The 22,311-nt window shown below is 52.7% G+C and overlaps 2 long non-coding RNA genes across 2 annotated transcripts; both read left to right on the forward strand.

The window, feature by feature from the left end:
- The first annotated feature begins 2,741 nt into the window (after positions 1-2,741).
- Positions 2,742-12,267, forward strand: LOC120398057. Its single transcript, XR_005594166.1, has 7 exons — positions 2,742-2,885; positions 9,332-9,482; positions 9,721-10,423; positions 10,811-10,947; positions 11,329-11,423; positions 11,802-11,906; positions 12,257-12,267. It is a non-coding gene; the product is annotated as an uncharacterized LOC120398057 (long non-coding RNA).
- Positions 12,268-13,930: 1,663 nt separating this feature from the next.
- On the forward strand, positions 13,931-16,400 carry LOC120398058. Its single transcript, XR_005594167.1, has 3 exons — positions 13,931-14,282; positions 14,885-15,030; positions 15,957-16,400. It is a non-coding gene; the product is annotated as an uncharacterized LOC120398058 (long non-coding RNA).
- Positions 16,401-22,311: the final 5,911 nt, after the last annotated feature.

The following is a 22,311-nucleotide window of genomic DNA, read 5'->3' on the forward strand; positions in this document are numbered from 1 at the left end:
GGAGGGAGGGAGGTTGTGATTGACGGTTCAATGACGACACTTACCCCAAACCACCCTCGACACATTTCTCCCCCCAGCAGGCATTGGGGGCTCTACCCAGCATTCCAATGGGCAGCGGGGACTGCGGGAACTGTGGGATAGCTTCCCACAGTGCACCGCTTCCAAAGTCGACGCTGGCCCCGTGAATGTGGACTCAGAAATTCGAATTAGTGTATTTAGTATGGATACACAAATTCGACTTCATAAGGTCGAATCCACAAATTCGAACTAAGTTGATTCAAAATAGTCTTGTAGTGTAGACAAGGCCTTAGAGGAGCAGGGGAAGATTTTAAACAATATCTGCCAGGATTAGAGCTGTGAAGAAAGTTACTTTCAGAGAGGCAGGACTAGACGTCTGTGTGTCGCACAGCCAAAGGGCAAGGAGCATTCTGATGCTCAGTGCTGAGCGAGAAGGAACATTTGCAGCAGCAGCATGAGAGGGTCCAGGAGCCCAGTAAAAAGTAAGGAAATGCAGCTGCACGTGCCCGTCCGATTCAGATCTCGATTGAGTGCTGTCAAGGGCCCTCAGCAAAGAGCCTGTCATGCCACATGCCATTTAGCTGAGCCCTGGCGGGATACTTATCAGGCAGGATAACGAGGGTGATGCTGCAGCTGGGAACAGGGAAGATCCTGCCAATGTCCCTAAAGGCCAGGATTTGACCTCACATTAGATCAGGAGGACCAGTTTGGAGACGATAGCAGTGAAAACTCTGGAGACGGGGATGTGCCTGGCCAGAGATTGGAAGTCCAGGTGGTTACTGCAACTCCCTAACCCCTCCCTTCCATTGTTTTCTAGAGAAATTGGACTTTCAACACTGAGGATTTGGTAGGTTATGGCCAAATAATCTACTGTCCTGGATATTATGCCCTGCATTGCTGTGTGTGTGTCAGGGGGGAAGTGCAGACGCCACAACATTTGCATGGCCTCCTCTCCCTTCCCCTCCCCTCCACCAGCCTCTGCTGGGCACAATCCCAAGTGGATGCAGGGCACTGGGGGGAAAGGTTTGGGAAAAGCCAGCTTTGCTGTTTATCCAAGAGTTCAGAGTATGGGCTGTACGGCTTGTGCTGAAGCCCACGGTCTGTAGCAAGTTCACAACTAGAAATCAGTGTCCCTCTGTCAGTTTCACCGCAGGCAGGCAGGCAGGTGGGGGTGGAGGGGTTCAAACAAGGCTTGGATCAATGCTCTCCATCCTAGCTCAGGCTTTGGTTGGTTTCCTTCATTTCCCCCCCAGTCCTGGTAGCTTATTCTGGGAAGTGTCTCAGGCGGCAGGAATTCTCCACGGCCTTTCAAGAGAACTGGGAGTGCAAACCTGCTCGGGCATCCATAATAGCCAGGTCCCTACCACATTCAGGGCTCACTTTGACTAATTTACAAACCTCTGGCCTTGAAATTGACCAACGTCACCATTTCAGATGTTTCCACCTGACATTTCCTGGCATTGTAACCATGGGGGTGCTGACCAAACTGGGAGAACGGGGGAGTTCAGTGGTTGTTGTGGGGGGCTCACAGCATTGTCACCCTCACTTCTGTGCTGCCTTCAGACCTGGGCTCCAAGGGCAGCAGCCAGCAACCTTTCTGAAGCTAGAGGAGGTTCCCAGATGTGCAGGTGGGTCCCTGCTGTTGGCAGCACCTCAGCTCCTACCTACTACTTGGGAGCACCTCGGCTCCTACCATTTTCGGGGCATCCAGAGAAATGGACCCCTGAGCCCCAGAAGGAACTGCAAGGGAAGCCCCGAGCCCCTGCTGCAGATGCCGGGCAGAAGCCGCAAGCCCAGGCACCCAGAGCGCCAGCAGGAGTGGGGAGGGGCATGGAAGTCCTGATCCCGGTGCCCCAGCACTGGCTGCAGCCACAGGGGGCCAGAAGCTCTGAGTCCGGGCACCCAGAGACGTGACTGGAGCAGAACTGCCAAGAGCAAAGCCCTGAGCCCAACGCCGGGCTGATGCAGCGCGCTCACTTCTGCATTGCCTCGGCAGGTGCGTCTGATATCCCCACGGAGAGGAAGTCCTGTCCCCAGCCGGGCAGAGAAACAGCTAGGAGGCCCCTACTGGGTTCTCCTGGCTGGGGGGTCCAGCAGGACAGGGAGATCGGATTTCACGGGGCAGGGCTAATTCGATCTAGCCAAAAAAGGCACAACAAGAACCAACAGCTGCCAGCTGAAGCCAGAGAAATTCAAATGAGACGTAGGCACACATTTTTGACAGTGAGGGAGACTAGCCACTGGAACAAATTACCCAGGGGAGAGATGGAGTCTCTGTTTCCTGGTGTCCTCACATCACAACTGCCTGTCATTCTGGAAGGTGCCTTTTAGTGACTTACAAGCAATTGGGCTTCATTTGGTGCAAAGTGTGTGAAATTTCATAGCTTGTGAAATAGAGGCCAGATTAGGAGATCGAATTGTTTCATAACCTCTATGAAAAGCTCAGTGTGGGGTGCAGAACAGACTCTGCTGTTTTACTGGGTAGCCTGCTTGCTCCCCAGAATCAATAATGAGCAAGTAGGGTGATCCGTGGTGCAGCTCAAACATCCAGCTGGGCTGGCCAGGGGCAGACATCAGGGAAAGGTGGGTGCGGCAGTGACTTCACAAAGGCCTTTGGCAGGAACTCAGCCTATTGGGCAAAGATGATGAGGCGTCTGTGACCTCACAGAGCTCCCTTGCCAACAGCCAGGCAGGAAGGGATGCGGGGCAGGGGAAACCTCGGAGAGCCCTGTAGCCTTGCTGCAGCAAGCCTCCAGCTCGCGGTCTCTCGCTGAGGACCGAGAGACGTTGGTGTGCAGGAGATTCAGTGCGTGTGTTTTTCATTCCCGTGTGGATTTGTTTCAAAGACATTGTCATCTGTGTAGAAGGTAAGAAAAAATATAGGCTCTAGATATAGATACAAGATAGGGGACTCTATCCTAGCAGATTCAAAGGCATCACCACCCTCCTAGGGAAAAAGTTTTTCCTAATATCCGAGTCTTCTACACTTCAACTTGAGAGCATTGCTCCTTGTTCTGTCATCTGCCAGCTCTAAGATTTCATGAGAATCAATCTTTCATTAGGAAAATAATTCAAAAATGCAAATACAAAAAACTTTGAGTGAAATCAACCCATCCTGATCTTTAGTGTCTGGGGTGTGGGCCTTGGGGGCCAGATTGAGACCCTCAGGGACTAGTAACACCCAGGAAGCCAGTAAAATAATTCCAGTTCTCTTAGCATCCCAGCCTCCCTAATCCAAGGAACAACTGAGGGCTGCAGGAGACAGAGGGATGCTGAGAAGGTCTAACTCATGACTGAAAATACAAAGATGTGTTATTGGCTTTGGTTGGGGGAAAAGTAACTAATCTGTCGGGATTCTTACCCCAAACAACAATCGCCCATTGTCCTTTAGAGCACAAGGGCCCTAACACGCCTGACTTGCTCAAATCTCTCTCCTGCTAGGGCTGAGAGAATTTTCTACATGCCCCATGATACCGAGGGAAAGAGAAAAGAAGTGACCTCTCTTTGGTCACACAGCAAGGCCATGCCAGAGCTAGAAAGAGAAGCATAAGAAAGAAGTTGTATCAAAATGTTTTGCATTTCAAACTGACTGATTTCTTAAACAAAGGCAATTTGATGTGTGGTTAGTGAACGGAAATGATACATTCTTGTCTCCACGTGTTTCTAGATTTATGAACCAGTAGATCTATCCCCTTGTTTTTATCCATAGATTGAGGGAGGAAAGCAAGTTTGCCTGTTTTGTGAATTCCCAATGGCTTTCTTGAATTTCAACAAACTAGTCAATTGAACTGAACGATTTGAATAAACTGAAAGGAAGACAATATTTTCTGCACCTTTCAAGGAAGCTACTGCTGCCCAAAGCTGGGTTAGCATTTCAGCTAACTTTGCTTCCAGGGCCTAAGAAATCATATCAGTGGTGCGACTGTCTGAAAAGCTTGGCAGTGAACATGTTCTACTGAATATTATTTTTTCTCTTCTATTTAAATTATTTTAAAGATTGTCATAAATTGGGCCCTTATCAGAGGTTGTCAATTTCCAATGTAATTATGACAGTGAGGGAGACTAGCCACTGGAAGAAATTACCCAGCGGAGAGGTGGAGTCTCTGTTTCCTGGTGTCCTACCATCATAACTGGTTGGGAAGGTGCCTTTTAGTGAATTACAAGCAATTGGGCTTAATTGGGTGCTAAGAAAGTGAAATTTCATAGCCCGTGAAATAGAGGCCACATTAGGAGACTGAATTGTTTTACAACCGATGCCTCTATGAAAAACTCAGTGTGGGGTGTGGAACAGACTCTGCTGTTTTACTGGGTATCGTGGTTGCTCCCCAGAATGAATAATGAGCAAGTGGGGTGATCCGGGGTGCAGCTTAAATATCCAGCTGGGCTGGCCAAGGGGCAGACATCAGGCCTGCCAGGGAAAGGTGGGTGTGGCAGTGACTTCACAAAAGCTTTTGGCAGGAACTCAGCCCATTGAGCAAAGACAATTAGTTGGGAATTGGTCCTGCTTTGAGCAGGGGGTTGGACTACATACCTCCTGAGGTCCCTTGCAACCCTGATAGTCTATGATTCTATGAGTGAGGCGTCTGTGACCTCACAGAGCTCCCTTGCCAACAGCCAGGCAGGACAGGGATGCGGGGCAGGGGGAACCTCGCAGAGCCCTTTAGCCTTGTTGCAGCAAGCCTCCACCTTTGCTTTACCAGATAAAGGTTATGAGCAGACAATGGCTGGAAGTTGAAGCTAGACCAATACACACTGGAAATAAGGCGAGGAGCATTTTTAACATCAGAGTTTGGAGCAATTCACTGAGGGTTGTGCTGGATTTTCAAATTTTCAAATTCAAATGAGACGTAGGCACACATTTTTGACAGTGAGGGAGACTAGCCACTGGAACAAATTACCCAGGGGAGAGATGGAGTCTCTGTTTCCTGGTGTCCTCACATCACAACTGCCTGTCATTCTGGAAGGTGCCTTTTAGTGACTTACAAGCAATTGGGCTTCATATGGTGCAAAGTGTGTGAAATTTCATAGCCTGAGAAATAGAGGCCAGATTAGGAGATCGAATTGTTTCATAACCTCTATGAAAAGCTCAGTGTGGGGTGCGGAACAGACTCTGCTGTTTTACTGGGTAGCCTGCTTGCTCCCCAGAATCAATAATGAGCAAGTGGGGTGATCCGGGGTGCAGCTCAAACATCCAGCTGGGCTGGCCAGGGGCAGACATCAGGGAAAGGTGGGTGCGGCAGTGACTTCACAAAGGCCTTTGGCAGGAACTCAGCCTATTGGGCAAAGATGATGAGGCGTCTGTGACCTCACAGAGCTCCCTTGCCAACAGTCAGGCAGGACAGGGATGCGGGGCAGGGGGAACCTCGCAGAGCCCTGTAGCCTTGCTGCAGCAAGCCTCCAGCTCGCCGTCTCTCACTGAGGACCGAGAGACGTTGGTGTGCAGGAGATTCAGTGCGTGTGTTTTTCATTCCAGTGTGGATTTGTTTCAAAGACATTGTCATCTGTGTAGAAGGTAAGAAAAAATATAGTCTCTAAGTACAAGATAGGGGACTCTATCCTAGCAGATTCAAAGGCATCACCACCCTCCTAGTGAAAAAGATTTTCCTAATATCCGAGCCTTCCACACTGCAACTTGAGAGCATTGCTCCTTGTTCTGTCATCTGCCAACTCTAAGATTCCGTGAGAATCAATCTTTCATTAGGAAAATAATTCAAAAATGCAAATACAAAAAACTTTGAGTGAAATCAACCCATCCTGATCTTTAGTGTCTGGGGTGTGGGCCTTGGGGGCCAGATTGAGACCCTCATGGGCTAGTAACACCCAGGAAGCCAGTAAAATAATTCCAGTTCTCTTAGCATCCAAGCCTCCCTAATCCAAGGAACAGCTGAGGGCTGCGGGAGACTGAGGGGTGCTGAGAATGTCTAACTCATGACTGAAAATACAAAGAGGTGTTATTGGCTTTGGTTGCGGGACAAGTAACAAATCCGTCGGGATTCTTGCCCCAAACAACAATTGCCCATTGTCCTTTAGAGCACAAGAGCCCTAACACGCCTGACTTGCTCAAATCTCTCTCCTGCTAGGACTGACAGAATTTTCTCCATCCCCCAGGATACTGAGGGAAAGAGAAAAGAAGTGACCTCTCTTTGGTCACACAGCAAGGCCATGCCAGAGCTAGAAAGAGAAGCATAAGAAAGAAGTTGTATCAAAATGTTTTGCATTTCAAACTGACTGATTTCTTAAACAAAGGCAATTTGATGCATGGTTAGTGAACGGAAATGATACATTCTTGTCTCCACATGTTTCTAGATTGATGAACCAGTAGATCTATCCCCTAGTTTTTATCCATAGATTGAGGGAGGAAAACAAGTTTGCCTGTTTTGTGAATTCCCAATGGCTTTCTTGAATTTCAGCAAACTAGTCGATTGAACTGAACGATTTGAATAAACTGAAAGGAAGACAATATTTTCTGCACCTTTCAAGGAAGCTACTGAGCAAGTGGGGTGATCCGGGGTGCAGCTCAAACATCCAGCAGGGCTGGCCAGGGGCAGACGTCAGGCCTGCCAGGGAAAGGTGGGTGTGGTAGTTACTTCACAAAAGCTTTTGGCAGAAACTCAGCCCACTGAGCAAAGACAGTTAGTTGGGAATTTGTCCTGCTTTGAGCAGGGGGTTGGACTACATACCACCTGAGGTCCCTTGCAACCCTGATAGTCTATGATTCTATGAATGAGGCATCTGTGACCTCACAGAGCTCCCTTGCCAACAGCCAGGCAGGACAGGGATGCGGGGCAGGGGGAACCTCGCAGAGCCCTGTAGCCTTGCTGCAGCAAGCCTCCATCTTCACTTTGCTAGATAAAGGTTATGAGCAGACAATGGCTGGAAGTTGAAGCTAGACCAATACACACTGGAAATAAGGCGAGGAGCATTTTTAACATCAGAGTTTGGAGCAATTCAATGAGGGTTGTGCTGGTTTTTCCACAACTGGCCTATTTTAAAATCAAGCTCGGGTGTTTTACTAAAAAATCTGCTCTAATTCCTATGGGAATTATTTTGAGGCACATTCTATGGCCGAAGTGAAACAGAAAGTCAGACGACAGTGGTTTCCTCTGGGCTTGGAATTAATCTGTGACTTGCTGGGGGCGTTTGGAATGTGACCATTTAGCTTCCCTCTTCCTCCTTCCCTCTTGTCCCCTCTTCTCAATTGGAAAACGGGCCACCAGAAAAGCCTGATTTCCACCCTGGGCCCCTTCCATTAGTGCTGTAAGCTGAAAGGCATTGTGACTTGAGAGTGAATTCAGCCAGTCAGTGCTAACTCTCCACAGGTGATTTGCATGTCAGTAAATGAACCTGCAGGTTTCCGTGGAAGCGATGCCCAAGGCAGGGCTCAGGCTTCGGGTTTATGCTCAGGGTTAGTGGAGTCAGGGAGCGACAGGTGGCTGAGTTACCTCTGGTGTCACAATGTTACTGCTCAGGTTCCTCTGCCTGCTGCACCGCCTGGGCAGTGACTGTCAAGGGGAAGGTTTTGTGGATTTGAAAGTTAGAAACCAGGAAGCGCAGAAGAGGAATGGCTTAGAGAGTTTGGCAGTAAAATGTAGGTTTTGTGGCAATATCCTGTGCAATTGCTACTGGATCCGGGACGGAGACAGCATTCCTGCCCCTCCCACCACCTCTTAGCTGGGCCTACATAAAAGAGACTAGCTAGAGTTTTGCACACTTGTTTGTTTAAGACTGAGCAAATAAGGCCCAACAAATTACTGCTAGGATGAATTTTGCTGCCTCCTCTCCTTGAACAGAATACAAGCAGTTTCTGATTCTCTCAGATGAAGTAGTTCTTCTAAAATCAAGGGCAATCCAATCAATGGCTTTTTCACAACCCAAACCCCGCCCCCAAAAGAGATTTTTTTTTATTTAAACTGGGTTTTTTAAATTTATATTGAAAAAGTTTTTTTTTAAAACTTATCCAGTATAAAATTTGAAACGATGACAAGTGATATTAAGGCCTCTAGTTGCTCCAGCCTATTAAAGTAATTTAAATAACTACATATATGAAGAAATCCATGTTTGCTGCCAAGTGTCAGAGGAAGTCAAAGCACTGAACTGTTGGAAGTCATTGCGTAAGCACCTGGGGGTCCAGAAGTTATTGAAACACTCAGCCAGATTTTGGCAGCACTAGCCTCTTCTGCGGGTGCAGAAAGAATATTTTCTTCATTCCAGTTGATGTAGCTACTTCATTCAAATGTAAGAAATTGATTGGGGGTTCGAAAACGATGAAGGCTTCTTTTCCCCTTGTAATATATGAATAAACGCTAGAGAGGAGGAGGTGTGAGCTACTACTTCTAAAATCTGGAAGGACATTATGAGCAGGAACAATCAGTTCAGTGCACGAACTAGAGATACTTCTTTACCTCAGTTTGTTTGAAAGGAAAACAAATGGTTCAGTCAACCTTTTTGTTTTTCTGTGTCCTGCAAAACCAGCAAGTCAACATGTTTGAATGGATCCCTAGTCCTAGCATCATAGAAGACTAGGGCTGGAACAGACCTCAGGAGGTATCTAGTCCAACCCCCCTACTCAAAGCAGGACCAACCCCAACTTCATCATCCCAGCCAGGGCTTTGTCAAGCTGACCTTTAAAAACTTGTAAGGATGGAGATTCCACCACCTCCCTAGGGAACCCATTCCAGGGCTTCACCACCCTCCTAGTGAACTAGTGTTTCCTAATAGCCAAGCTAAGCCTTCCACAGTGCAACTTGAGACCATTACTCCGTGTTCTGTCATCGGCCACCACTAAGAATTTCATGAGAATCAATCTCTCATTAGGAAAATAACTCAAAAATACAACTACAAAACATTTGGAATGAAATCAATCCATCCTGACCTGTAGTGTCTGGGGGTGTGGGCCTCTGAGGCTAGACTGAGACCCTCATTGGCTAGAACCACCCAGTGAGCCAGTAACAATATCCATTCCTGTTACCGTCCAAGCCACCGCAGTCCAAGGAACAGCTGAGGGCTGCGGGAGACAGAGGGGTGCTGAGAAGGTCTAACTCATGACTGCCAACCCAGAGATGTATTATTGGCTTTGGATGGGAGACGAGGAGCAAATCCGTCAGTCACTACAACAGGTCACACTCGGAGCTAGGGAGACTGGGAATCGAGTCCTGCTGGCACTTCCCAGCTCTGGCTTTCTGGAGGAGGAGGAAGACAGCAGCTCCCCTAGCTGACCCTGAGGCACCTTCTGGGCCCAAATGGAGGTGGCCCCGGGTACAGGTATGGAGTGTCCCAGGAGTGTTCCGCTAGTGGCATTGTATTGTTTTCACAGCCAGTTTCAATCTCTGGTTTCTACCCCTTGCCCTGCTGGCAGGGCATTGAGCGGCACCCGTTGCCGGCCAGCTGGGTGCAGGAGATCGAGGAGGGTGAATGGAGGAGCAACCCTGAGCATCTGCCATCCAGCTCCATCTGATCTAGAGCAAGTAAGTGGAGTTCTCCAGAGCCATCCCCAGTGTGGTGGGAATATCCCACCACTAGGGCTCCCAGCCCATCCCTTGTCAGGGTTTGTTCCCCAGCTTGAGGTTTCCTGTGCCCTGGGATGGGATGTGTCGGGAGGAGAAATTGCCTCAGCAGAGGGGAGGTGGGCAGGGGAGCAGGCAGGCTCGTTAATGAGAGGCTGCTTTGAAGCCAGACTCATGGCTGCTCCCCACTCTGTTCCAGGATGGAGCGAATAAGGCGGATGCTCAGGAGGAAGGCCGGGCAGGTGGCTCCAGAGCCAGCAGAAAACATCAGCCAGCCTTCCCAGGAGGAGAGCGGCCCCTCTGTCCCCACGGGCGGGGAAGAGGCTTGTGGCCGGAGTAAGGAGAGGAGCTGCGTCGCCTGCTGGAGGAGGCGGAAGACAGCAGCTCCGCTAGCTGACCCTGAGGCACCTTCTGGGCTGAAATGGAGGTGGCCCCGGGTTCAGCTGTGGAGGAGAGAGCCAGGAGAGGGCAGGAGCCGGAGAAGGCAGCTCTGGGGCTTCCTTTGCAGAAAGCCAAGGAGCCAGGAGCTGCGCCCCAGGGCCCAGCAGGAGCCGTCCACCACCATGGCAACTGAGGGGCCCTGCTCCAGCCCCACCCTGGCCCTGGAGGAGCCTCCCACCAGCCCCACCCTGGCCCCAGAGGAGCCTCCCGCCAGCCCCACCCTGGCCATAGAGGAGCCTCCAGCCCCACCTTGGCGACTGAGGAGCCTCCCGCCATCCCCACCCTGGCGACTGAGAAGCCTCCTGCCAGCCCCACCCTGGCCATGAAGGAGCCTCCTGCCAGCCCAGAGCAGGAGTTGAGCGACTGCGTGACAAACACCAGCAGCTCCGCATACTCCTGCGGGGCCAGCAGCTCCTCCGTGGGGTCTGGCAGCCCTGTCTTTGAAGGCTCCCTCTTTGGAGGTGAGGGGAGACCCAGGGGAAAGGGAGGAGGACTGGGGCGGTGGGGGACTAGTAACACCCTGTGCCCATCGGCTCGCCAAGGCGCCGGGACTGACCCACGTGAGCCCCACTAACACCAGAGGGGGTTGCACAGCCATGCCCCAAGGCAGCAGATGCTGGGCGGAGTCGGGGAGCTCCAGCCTCCCCTGATCATGTTGGGGGCGGGGGAGCTGACTGCCACGGGGCCCTGAGGCTGATGGGGCTGAGGGCGTCTCTGGGAGGGCAGGGTGGGGCCCTGGCTGCCATGGGGCTCCTTACAGAAAAAGGGGAAACATGGAGCCTTCTCTGTCCACTGCATCCCCCCAGCAGCAGAAGGGATTAAACTTTCTCCTTCCTTCCCTGGTGCAGACACCCCCAGTTCCCAGGTGTCGTGGCCTGAGGAGGAGGAAGAGGAGGAGTGTGAGGAGGAGGAGGAGGAGTAGGATTTGTGCCCTGAGGAAGATACCATCTTGGTGATCCAGCAGCACCTCCAGGGCAGAGCTGAGGTACAAAAATCCCCCAGCTGCGCTGCCACCCAGTCTGTCCTGCTCCTTGTTCCATCCCCACCCAGGCAGGAGGTCTTGCACCAGAGAATCCCTCACCCCCAATGTGGGGGACACATCTCCTCTGTTATCTGGCACCCCAAAGTGGGGACATTTGTCCCACACAGGCCAAGGTCCCCGCAGACAGTGTCGAAGTGCAAGGATTGATGAGGCAGCAGGCATCCGGCCATGAACTCTTGCTAAGTGTCCCTGGAGTGATGTGAATGGGAGAGGCCAGGATGTGCCTTTTGAGTCTTGCCAGGACTCCTGGAGAATCCTCCTAATTGTCCCCTGACTGGTGTAGCCCCATGTCCCATGACTGACGGGTGCTCCCTCTTCTTGCAGGCTCTGCACAACCCTATTCGCGAAGCCTGGACACCATCCTCAGGGACCGGCTAATAGAGACCCCCACCATGGAGAAGCTGCAGCACCTCCTGGAGGTGAGTAGAATGGACGGTCTGGGGTGGAATTGCCCCTGAACCCTGTGGGAGGGTAGCAAAGGAGAGACTAGAAGAGCCACGTTTCCATTGTGTCCTCCCAGCTTGGACCCAGCCGGCCACACGTTCCCAGAGCTGCCAGTGCAGGGGGAAGGAGCTGGGACTGTCAGCCAGAGCTCTGCACGGTTGCATTAAGCACTAACAGTGAGCACCAGGGCTGGCTGGGGCCTGAGAGACTGAACCCCCTTTTCAAGCTCTGCGACCAGGGCTCGGCTACTCCAACCTGAGAACAAAGTCTCAGCCCCTTGTGGAGGGGGAGAGGCTGGTTTGTAGAGCATGTACGCCTGCCCGCTGACCCTCCCCTGCCTCCTTCTCCCGCAGCACGTCCATCCCTCTCTCCTGTCAAACAACACCCAGGAGAGAGCCAGGGTCGTACAGACCCGCGCGGCCTTGCTCCAGTTTGCCACCTCCCTGCCTGGATTTGACGTAAGTGACCTCTGATCCCAGCATCCTGCAGAGTCAAGTTCATCATCCCCTGGCTAAGTGGTCCCCCCTGGGTCCGTAAGGGACTGCGTTCCATAGGCCGCTGGCTGGCAGGGTCGTGCCTTGCCTCAGGGCCCTTGTTATTCTGGAGCAACAAGGCAGCGAGTGCTCAGCGAGGGCCCTTGCCCTGCTCCCTTTGCTCCGAGCTCCCTTGGGGGCAGAGAGGAAGAGGGCTCTCGTTCCTGTCCCCCAGCGCCTCCTACACAGGGGTGGGAGCAGAGCTCAGGTCCAGGGGCGCTGGGGAGCTGAAGGGAGAATGTTGATGGATTCCCCTCTCTTCCTCCTTCCACCAGACTTCCTCCACCTTCTCCAAGGCAGGTGAATTCATGCTGCAGCTGGGTCTCTGTGTATCCCACCCAGCCAGTGACATCAGTTGGCAAGCCAGGGGTGGGATCTATTGTCTGCACAGGCTCCTGCTCCAGAAGAGGGGTAAGAAACCCAGCTGGGCAATGGGACCCCATGGAAACAAGCCTCTGAGAGACTAGCTCCAGCTGGCCATTGGGACGCCTCTAGAACTAAGGCCTCTCTGCCAGGGGCGGCTCTACAAATTTGGCCGCCCCAAGCAATCATGCCCGTGAGCCGCGGGAGCAGCGGAACTGCCGCGGACATGACTGCGGAGGGTCCGCTGGTCGCGCGGCTCAGCTGGACCTCCCGCAGCTGCCGACGGTTCGCGGGTCCGGCAGCTCCGGTTGAGCTGCCGCAGTCATGCCTGCGGGAGGTCCAGCCGAGCCGCGGGACCAGCGGACCGTCCGCAGTCATGACTGCGGCAGGTCCGGTCGTCCCCGGGCTCCGGTGGACCTCCCGCAGGCATGACTGCGGCAGGTCCACCGGACCAGCCTGCCGCCCCCCTGGGAAAGGGCCGCCCCAGGCGGGTGCTTGCCCCGCTGGGCTCTAGAGCCGCCCCTGCTCTCTGCTTAGACCCGCTGTAGCGGGAAAGAGGAACCGCAATAGAAAGAAGGCCCCTCCTTTGAGACTCCCTCTGCTGGGCAATGGGACCCTACAGAAAGAAGCCTCCTCCTCTGAGACCGACCCCAGCTTAGATGGTGACTCTTTCTCTCTCCCTCTCTCTGAATTAGGGAGATGAGTGTGAAAGTGGCAGGGAAATCGGCTGCTTTATCTCAGAGCCCGGCTCTGTCCCCCAGCCCAGGGAAATCAGCCCACCCCCGTACGGGGCAGCCAGCTCGTGAGGGGACAGGAATGGAGCTATTGAGACACATGGAGGGAAAGAGCCCATCATGAGGGCAGGGGCAGGAGCAGGCACCACAGGGGACGGACACAAAGCTTGTAGGGTGTCACCAGTCGGGTAGCCAGGGCCAGATCCTGACTTCAGTGGGTGTGGGGGGTTCTCAGTATTAGACACCCCCATGAACAGGCACCCACTCCCAGAGCACAATGACCGTAAGGGTCACATGATTACTGTGATGGCTGAAACAAATCCCCCTTCTGGTACTAACCCGCCTGGCATGGACCCTGCGATTCCATTGGGCCGCGGATGCCAGGAGGAGTCTGGCCAGTGTGCACCCAAAAGGAAACAGGCACTGAAAGCGGAAGGCCAAACCTCCCCAATGGGTGTGTCTTTCTCCCCCAGGGCTCAACACCAGAGAGGCACCAGACCTGTGGTGCCGGGACGGGCTCCATGACCCCAAACGCCTGGGGTATAGAAACCTGGCCAGGGTGGGAGAGGTAAGGACTCTCTGCCGGTGCATTGCAGCAGCTCAGGTGTGGAGCTATGTCACGCTGCAGTGAGTGTGTCATGGACACAGGGCAAGAGCCTGCTCCTTATTTCCACAGAGTATGTGAGGCTCCTGGGAATGTCCGTGGGGTGAGGCATGGGAATGAACCAGATCTAAAAGACCCCAAACCTCTAGCGGGTGAGCTGCGGGAGCTATCGCTGCTGGGAGCAGCAGGGGTCCTGCGTTGTCTGTGTGAGCTGGGTTCCAGAGCGCGCAGACACATTCCCAGCATCTCATGGCACCTGCGGTGAATCCTGCTCCATAAGAGCTATTGGAGGCCTCAGTGCCTGCAGCCTCCTACTTAAGGGGGTTCCCGGTCCATGGGACCCTAAAGGTTGGCTGCCCCAGGACTCTTCTCCACCTTGTGAGACACTCGAGGGATTTGGAGCCTGGTTCTGGGCCATTGTAAGGGCTCTGGTTCTTTTGGTTTTAGGTCTTTGGCGAGCTCTTCATGGAGGAGCAGAAAAGATCTTTCCTCCAGGCGGGGCTGCTGGCCATCCACCACCACCTCCTCCACGTCAGCCAGGCTGGCCTGGTGCTGACCTATTCCATCTTGGGGGAAGCCGGCCAGTTGCTAGAGGATGAGGTAACCAAAGAGGGGTCACCTGGGGAGAGACCCCCAGGGCCTTTCACCTCCAAGCCATTGAAAATCACTCCCATCCCATCCCCATGTGCTGACCAGGGAGCAAGGAGAGGATGAACCCAGGCAGGTGCCATTGGTCAGAGCCAGCTTGTGCCCTGAGCAGCTCAAAGCAGGGCCGACCCAGCTCCCCAGCAAGGCTATTTCCTAACAGGCGTCACATCAACACGACACACTGCCATTGCTCATGCTAGGGGCTGCCAACTCCCCTAGCCACCTCTGTGAGCCTTTCATCCCCCTCCGGGCCTCAGGCCGGTTCCTAGAGCTCTGGTATCGTGTTATCCCAGCCACCACCTGCTACGGGAGAACTGGAGGAGTCAGGCAGCAGAGGCTGCTTAAGTGCCCCATTCACCAGAGCCACTGCCCATGGCATCATGTTAAGGACATGGGGATCCCTGGGGGAAAGGTGTCCACTTCTTCTCACCCCCTGGCACTACTGCCCAAAGCCTCCCAGCCCCTCAGCTGGAGGGGGCGAGGGTGGCTGAGGGGACTCTGGGGAGTGGAGTGGGTGTTGGAGTCTCTGATTGATCCTTGTTCCCTTGCAACAGGGGGACATTACAGCCAACCTCATGGTCCAACTATTTAATATCAGGGACTTGGGCCAGGTGCCCAAAGCCCTGCAGTGGCTGTGCTCCGTGGGGCAGCATTGAAGACCCCCCCTCTTTGTATGACCAGCTCCCACCCCCTGCCGCAGGTACTGCTCTGTCTCACTGTGCCTGGGGGGAAGGGTTGGGGGGAGCAGCCATAGAGCCGCAGCACTGAGAGAAACCAAGGCCGAGCACCTTGCTCTGGACACCCTGCCCCACCCCGACCCCTGGGGCTGGGGACAGGCCAAATACTGGTTGGGAAGAATCAGGCTGTGGGGCTGGCCCAGAAGTGAGAGCATCCGCAGAGCCAGGGGTTATGCTCAATAGCCATTGCAGTCTGGGAGGGGTGGCCTGACATGGAGCCCCTCCCCTGTCGTCACTGCTCAGACCTTCCCATGGCCCCTGTCGCCCCTGACGCAGCGAATGTCCGACCATCCCCCACCCGGGGCCCAATCCACCCACCTGGTATCTGAACCCTTCCCAGCCAGGAATGAAACTCCCCCCGAACACCCTGGGGCAGGGGAGGAGCCTCCCCATCTGGCAGGTGGGAAATGAGACGCAGAGGAAGGACTGTGGGCCTGGTCACACAATCCTGGGTGTAGATCTGGGAAGTGGACTGGGTCCCAGCCTAGAGCCTTTCCCCCAGGGGCACCTTCACTTTCTGCCCTTTATTCTCCCCTCCGGCTCAGGGGTCTGAGAGTGTGAAATGAACAGGGAGGGTGACGGGGTCCTGGCAAACAGCCTGGATGGGAGCTCCCCTTGTCTTGGTCCCAAGGCTCAGAGACATCTTTGTCATCCCGCTGTCCTTCTGTTATTGCTAGGAAGGGAGTCTCCTGATGAGGGGTCTCCAGGCCTCCAGTAAGTCATCCTCATTCCCGCCCACATGTACCCCCTGCCCTGCCCTTCGGTTTCTCGCTGTTGACTCTGGCTGGACTCTTGGCTCCGGTCTCTGGCTATGACTTTGGCGTGACCCTTCTTGGCTCCAGATTTGGGTTCTGAACCCCGGCTCAGTATTCTCCTTGCCTTTCCCTAGCCTCGCTCCAGGCCCTCCATCCACCCGCTCCAGCTCTGCCTGCTCCTCCTCCTGATCTTCCCCAACCCCTCCGATTTCGACTACATGGCTTCGACCTTTGCGTGGATATGGACTTTGGCTCGTACTTCTGACCACCCGGCTTCGACCTCTGGCCTGGACATGGACACTGGCTCCGGTTCTGCCTGGACATACTCAGCACCCGGCAGCAGTAGACAGGCCCCACCATTAATCAAACCCTAACCCCGCCCCATGACACCTTAGTCCCTCCCACCTGTCACCGGAAGTCCCGCCCCATGCGGGTATTACTTCGTGGGCAAGGCGGCCACATGACTGGAAGCCAGGTGTGTCATGTGACCCCTCTAAGAACTCCTCCCACCACCCTCTACCAATCAGGATGGGTTTCCTCCCGGAAGGACCCCCCCAAGAGGAGATTTGACCAATCAGGGCGAGCTCTGGGGTGGGAGGGTGACCCATCCCGACGTGTGTCTTGTGACCCCTCTAAGAACTCCTCTCACTGCCGTCAACCAATTAGGATCGGTTTTGTCCTGACAGGACCACCCCAAGAGGAGATTCTGACCAATCAGGGCGAGTTCTGGGGCAGGGTGACCCGTCCGGGAGTGGGCCGTTTGACCCCACTAAGAACTCCTCCCAACGCCCTCTGCCAATCAGAGTGCAGCACCATCACCTCATAAGTCCCAGCGCTGGATGGACGAGGCCATCTCTCACCAAGGACACATGGTTTAGAAATCATGGGAAGGCTGTTGATAGGAAACCTGGACTCCTTCACCACCCCCGTGAGAACTTTGGACTCTGTCTTCACCCTGAGGGTCTTTGACCATCCGCAGAGAAAGTGCTACATCAGCGACAGTGCCGAGGAGGAGGAGGGAGCGACCGAGGGGAGCCCTTCGGCCCAGCCGTTGATGGATACGCTGGAACCCGAACCCAAAACCCAACTGCTTGTGAAAGCAGCAAAGAATCCTGTGGCACCCTATAGACTAACAGACGTTTTGCAGCTTGAGCTTTCGTGGGTGAATACCCACTTCTTCGGATGCAGTAGTGGAAATTTCCAGGGGCAGGTTTATATATGCAAGCAAGAAGCAAGCTAGAGATAACGAGGTTAGTTCAATCAGGGAGGATGAGGCCCTGTTCTAGCAGTTGAGGTGTGAAAACCAAGGGAGGAGAAACTGGTTCTGTAATTGGCAAGCCATTCACAGTCTTTGTTTAATCCTGAGCTGATGGTGTCAAATTTGCAGATGAACTGGAGCTCAGCAGTTTCTCTTTGAAGTCTGGTCCTGCAGTTTTTTTGCTGCAGGATGGCCACCTTAAGATCTGCTATTGTGTGTCCAGGGAGGTTGAAGTGTTCTCCTACAGGTTTTTGTATATTGCCATTCCTAATATCTGATTTGTGTCCATTTATCCTTTTCCTTAGAGACTGTCCAGTTTGGCCGATGTACATAGCAGAGGGGCATTGCTGGCATATGATGGCATATATTACATTGGTGGACGTGCAGGTGAATGAACCGGTGATGGTGTGGCTGATCTGGTTAGGTCCTGTGATGGTGTCGCTGGTGTAGATATGTGGGCAGAGTTGGCATCGAGGTTTGTTGCATGGATTGGTTCCTGAGCTAGAGTTACGATGGTGCGGTGTGCAGTTACTGGTGAGAATATGCTTCAGGTTGGCAGGTTGTCTGTGGGCGAGGACTGGCCTGCCACCCAAGGCCTGTGAAAGTGTGGGATCATTGTCCAGAATGGGTTGTAGATCCCTGAGGATGCGCTGGAGGGGTTTTAGCTGGGGACTGTATGTGATGGCCAGTGGAGTCCTGTTGGTTTCTTTCTTGGGTTTGTCTTGCAGTAGGAGGCTTCTGGGTACACGTCTGGCTCTGTTGATCTATCTCTTTATTTCCTCGTGCGGGTACTGTAGTTTTGAGAATGCTTGGTGGAGATTTTGTAGGTGTTGGTCTCTGTCTGGGGGGTTAGAGGAGATGCGGTTGTACCTCAGTGGTTGGCTGTAGACAATGGATCTTGTGGTGTGCCCGGGATGGAAGCTGGAGGCATGAAGGTAGGCATAGCAGTCGGTAGGTTTTCGGTATAGGGTGGTGTTAATGTGACCATCACTTATTTGCACTGTGGTGTCTAGGAAGTGGACCTCCCGTGTAGATTGGTCCAGGCTGAGGTTGATGGTGGGGTGGAAGCCATTGAAATCGTGGTGGAATTTTTCCAGAGTCTCCTTCCCATGGGTCCAGATGATGAAGATGTCATCAATGTAGCGTAGGTAGAGAAGGGGCGTGAGTGGACAGGAGCTGTGGAAGCGTTGTTCCAGGTCAGCCATAAAAATGTTGGCATATTGTGGGGCCATGCGGGTGCCCATAGCGGTGCCACTGATCTGGAGATATATATTGTCATCAAATTTGAAATAGTTGTGTGTGAGGATAAAGGCACAGAGCTCAGCAACCAGTTGTGCTGTGGCATCATCAGGGATACTGTTCCTGACAGCTTGTATTCCATCAGCGTGTGGGATGTTTGTGTAGAGAGCCTCTACATCCATGGTGGCCAGGATGGTGTTTTTTGGAAGGTCACCAATGCATTGTAGTTTCCTCAGGAAATCAGTGGTGTCACGGAGATAGCTGGGAGTGCTGGTGGCATAGGGTCTGAGTAGAGAGTCCACATATCCAGATAGTCCTTCAGTGAGAGTTCCAATGCCCGAGATGATGGGGCGTCCAGGATTTCCAGGTTTGTGGATTTTGGGCAGTGGATAGAATAGCCCTGGTCGGGGCTCTAAGGGTATGTTGATTTGTTCCGGTGTTAGTGTAGGGAGTGTCCTGAGTAGATGGTTCAGTTTCTTAGTGTATTCCTCAGTGGGATCTGAGGAAGTGGCCTGTAGAATTTGGTGTTGGAGAGTTGTCTGGCGGCCTCCTTTTGGTAGTCAGACCTGTTCATGATGACAACAGCACCTCCTTTATCAGCCTCTTTGATTATAATGTCAGGATGGTTTCTGAGGCTGTGGATGGCATTGCATTCTGCACGACTTAGGTTATGAGGCAAGCGATGTTGTTTTTCCACAATTTCTGCCTGTGCACATCGGCGGAAGCATTCAATGTATAGGTCCAGACTGTCATTTCGACCCTCAGGAGGAGTCCATGTGGAGTTCTTCTTTTTGTGCTGTTGGTGGGAGGGTAACTGTGTATCAGTGCTCTGTTCAGTGTTGTCCTGAAAGTATTCTTTGAGTCGGAGACGGCGAAAGTAGGCTTCCAGATCGCCGCAGAACTGTATCATGTTGGTGGGGGTGGCAGGGCAGAAAGAGAGTCCCCGAGATAGGACAGACGTTTCTTCTGGGCTGAGTGTGTGGTTGGATAGATTGATGATATTGCTGGGTGGGTTAGGGGTACCACGGTTGTGGCCCCATGTGGCAGGTAGGAGTTTAGACAGCTTACAGTCCTTTTTCCTTTGTAGAGAGGTGAAGTGAGTGATGTAGATCTCCTGTCTTATTTTAGTGAAGTCCGTTTGTATGGAAGTTTGGTAATTAATGAGAGTCTCCAGGTTGGAGAGCTCTTTTTTGATGTTTTCCTGTTTGCTGTATAGGAGGCTGATCAGGTGGTTCCTCAGTTTCTTTGATAGAGTATGGCATAATCTCTCACTGTGGTCTGTGTAGTATGTAGATAGCAGTGGATTTTTTACCTTTAGTCCATTTGGTATGATGTCCATCCGTTTGCATTTGGAAAGGAAGATGATGTCTGTCTGTATTTGTGCAAGTTTCTTCATGAGGTTGATGGATTTCCACTCCATACAGCTAAATGCAGTGCCTTGCATGGTGTCAAGTATCAGAGGGGTAGCCCTGTTAGCCTGGATCTGTAAAAGCAGCAAAGAATCCTGTGGCACCTTATAGAATAACAGACGTTTTGCAGCATGAGCTTTCGTGGGTGAATACCCATGAAAATTTCGTGGTATTCACCCACGAAAGCTCATGCTGCAAAACGTCTGTTAGTCTATAAGGTGCCACAGGATTCTTTGCTGCTTTTACAGTTCCAGACTAACACGGCTACTCCTCTGATAACTGCTTGTGAGACACCCCGATGAGCATGGTGGCCTCTCTTTGTTCACCCCCTTAGAGGTGGAATGCGATTGCGTACTGGTCCGTACCGGTTTACTTTCACCTCTGGATTAAGTGACTGTCGAGGTCGTGAGACGTTCCATAGAGCTCTGTTGGCTGCAGTGCCCATGACGGAAGGTGGTATGTTCCGTCCGCCATGACATTCATGAACACATCCCATCTTTAAGGTCCATGTCTGCTAGGAACAGAGAGCGTCTGGGTCACGGCCCTAAGTCGAGCATGTTAGAACCATTAACCACAGAGCCTTTGTACACAAGAGCCCCTTTATCGTTCCATGAACAGAGATTTGTAGCCTGGCCCAGCTTCTTTAGCACTACGGATGTATTTTTCTTAGAACGCTTCTTCACATTATCCAGCACCTGCTGAGCAACAAACTCTGAGCTCTTTGGTGTTTCTGGGGAGTTTCAGTTACATTCAGTCCCTGTTCTGGTAGAAACAGACTGATTTTCACTTTCTGCGCATCGCTCGGCTTCACGTACATTAGGCACCTTTGAAGCTTGGCGCTGTAAGGTTTAGCCTTTTAGTATTCGGCTAGGTCAGTTCTTTGAAGAACAGACTCGTTTCAGCATCAGCAAGTTGCAGTTGGTCGTTAGGCCCCCTGAGGATACAGAGGTCACCAGTGTTCTGAGCAAAGCGTCAGATTTTTCCCAACTCTCTTTAAAATGCCGTTCTTTTAGCCCCTCCCGCCCCCCGCGGACACAGCGTCCATCAGTTTTCTGAATGAAACATCAGAGTCTTCCCAAATACTAGAATATAGGGGAGCGGTGATGAGCTTATGGTTTTGGGGGAATGGATTGTCAGTCCTTGGTGTTTTATTCACAACCCCTCGAGCGTGTGCTCCGAGTCTGTGAATGTGTGTGGTTCTGCGCACGTTCAGAGCCCCTCGAGTGCATGCTCTGGGGTTGTGAATGTGTGTGGTTCTGCGCACGTTCAAAGCCCCTCGAGTACATACTCCGGGTTTGTGAATGTGTGTGGTTCTGCGCACGTTCAGAGCCCCTCGAGCGCATGCTCCGAATCTGTGAATGCCTGTGGTTCTGCGCACGTTCGGAGCCCCTCGAGTGCATGCTTTGGATTCGTGAATATGTGTTGTTCTGTGCACGTTCAGAGCCCCTCGAGCGCATGCTCCGAATCTGTGAATGTGTGTGGTTCTGTGCACGTTCAGAGCCCCTCGAGCACATGCTCGGGTTTTGTGAATGTGTGTGGTTCTGCGCACGTTCAGAGCCCCTCGAGCGCATGCTCCGGGTTTGTGAATGTGGTGTTTACTCCAGGGCTGCCCAGAGGGGGGGCAAGAGGGGCAATTTGCCCCAGGCCCTGGGCCCCACAGGGGCCCCACCAGAGTTTTTTGGGGCCCCTGGAGTGGGTCCTTCACTCGCTCCGGGGGGCCCGGAAAACTCTTGCGGGGCCAGGCGCAGGAGCTTCTTCTGCTCCTGGTCTTCGCCGGCAGGGGGTCCTTCCGCTCCCGGGCACTTCGGCGGCAGGTCCCGCTTCGGCGGTAATTTGGCGGCGGGGCGGGCCCCTCCGCGGGTCTTTGGGGCACTTCGGCGGCAGGTCCCGGAATGGAAGGGCCCCCCACCGCCGAAGACCCCGGGACCCCGGAATCCTCTGGGCGGCCCTGGTTTACTCAGTGTTTGCTGTGGCAGTGGCTGCTGAGGAACTGGAGTTGTGGTTGTTTACCAGAGTCTTGTTTTGCCCTTGGTTTTAACGGATATGAGGTTTGGACTGCTTCATCTGCACTCTTGTGCTGTTTTGCGTTGTTAAAGGTCTCCAAGCAGATTCCTGGTTCTTTGGCGGTTCTGGAGGAGGTGTCCTTGTAGCGCTGACTAAACATGGTCAGAAAAGTTGCCCATGCCTATGGCGGGTGGGGAGAACCATTTTACAAAACTGAACTTTACCATCTTTCTCACCCACACCTATGTATTCACTTCAAATACAAAACCTCACAGAACAACCCAACCAATAAGCAACATATATTTACTGGGCTTCATCCATCCATCAGTCACTGATGCTGGTGAATTTTCCCTTTCAGCTGTCTCGTTCCCTTTTCTTCTGAGCTTGTTTTCCCTCTACTTTAAGGATCTCTCATGTTTCCACCGTACTGTGGAGCAAACAGCTTTATTATAAAACACATGAAACCCTCTTGTAAACTTAAAAACTAAATATTCATTAGAGTGTTTTTCTGTTTAAAAAGTCACAGCTTTAAAACAAATCATCCAGTTCACGCTATACAACAAACAGGTTTTGAGATTA

The sequence above is a fragment of the Mauremys reevesii genome, linkage group 2, assembly GCF_016161935.1.
Source record: "Mauremys reevesii isolate NIE-2019 linkage group 2, ASM1616193v1, whole genome shotgun sequence".
NCBI lineage: Eukaryota > Metazoa > Chordata > Testudines > Geoemydidae > Mauremys > Mauremys reevesii.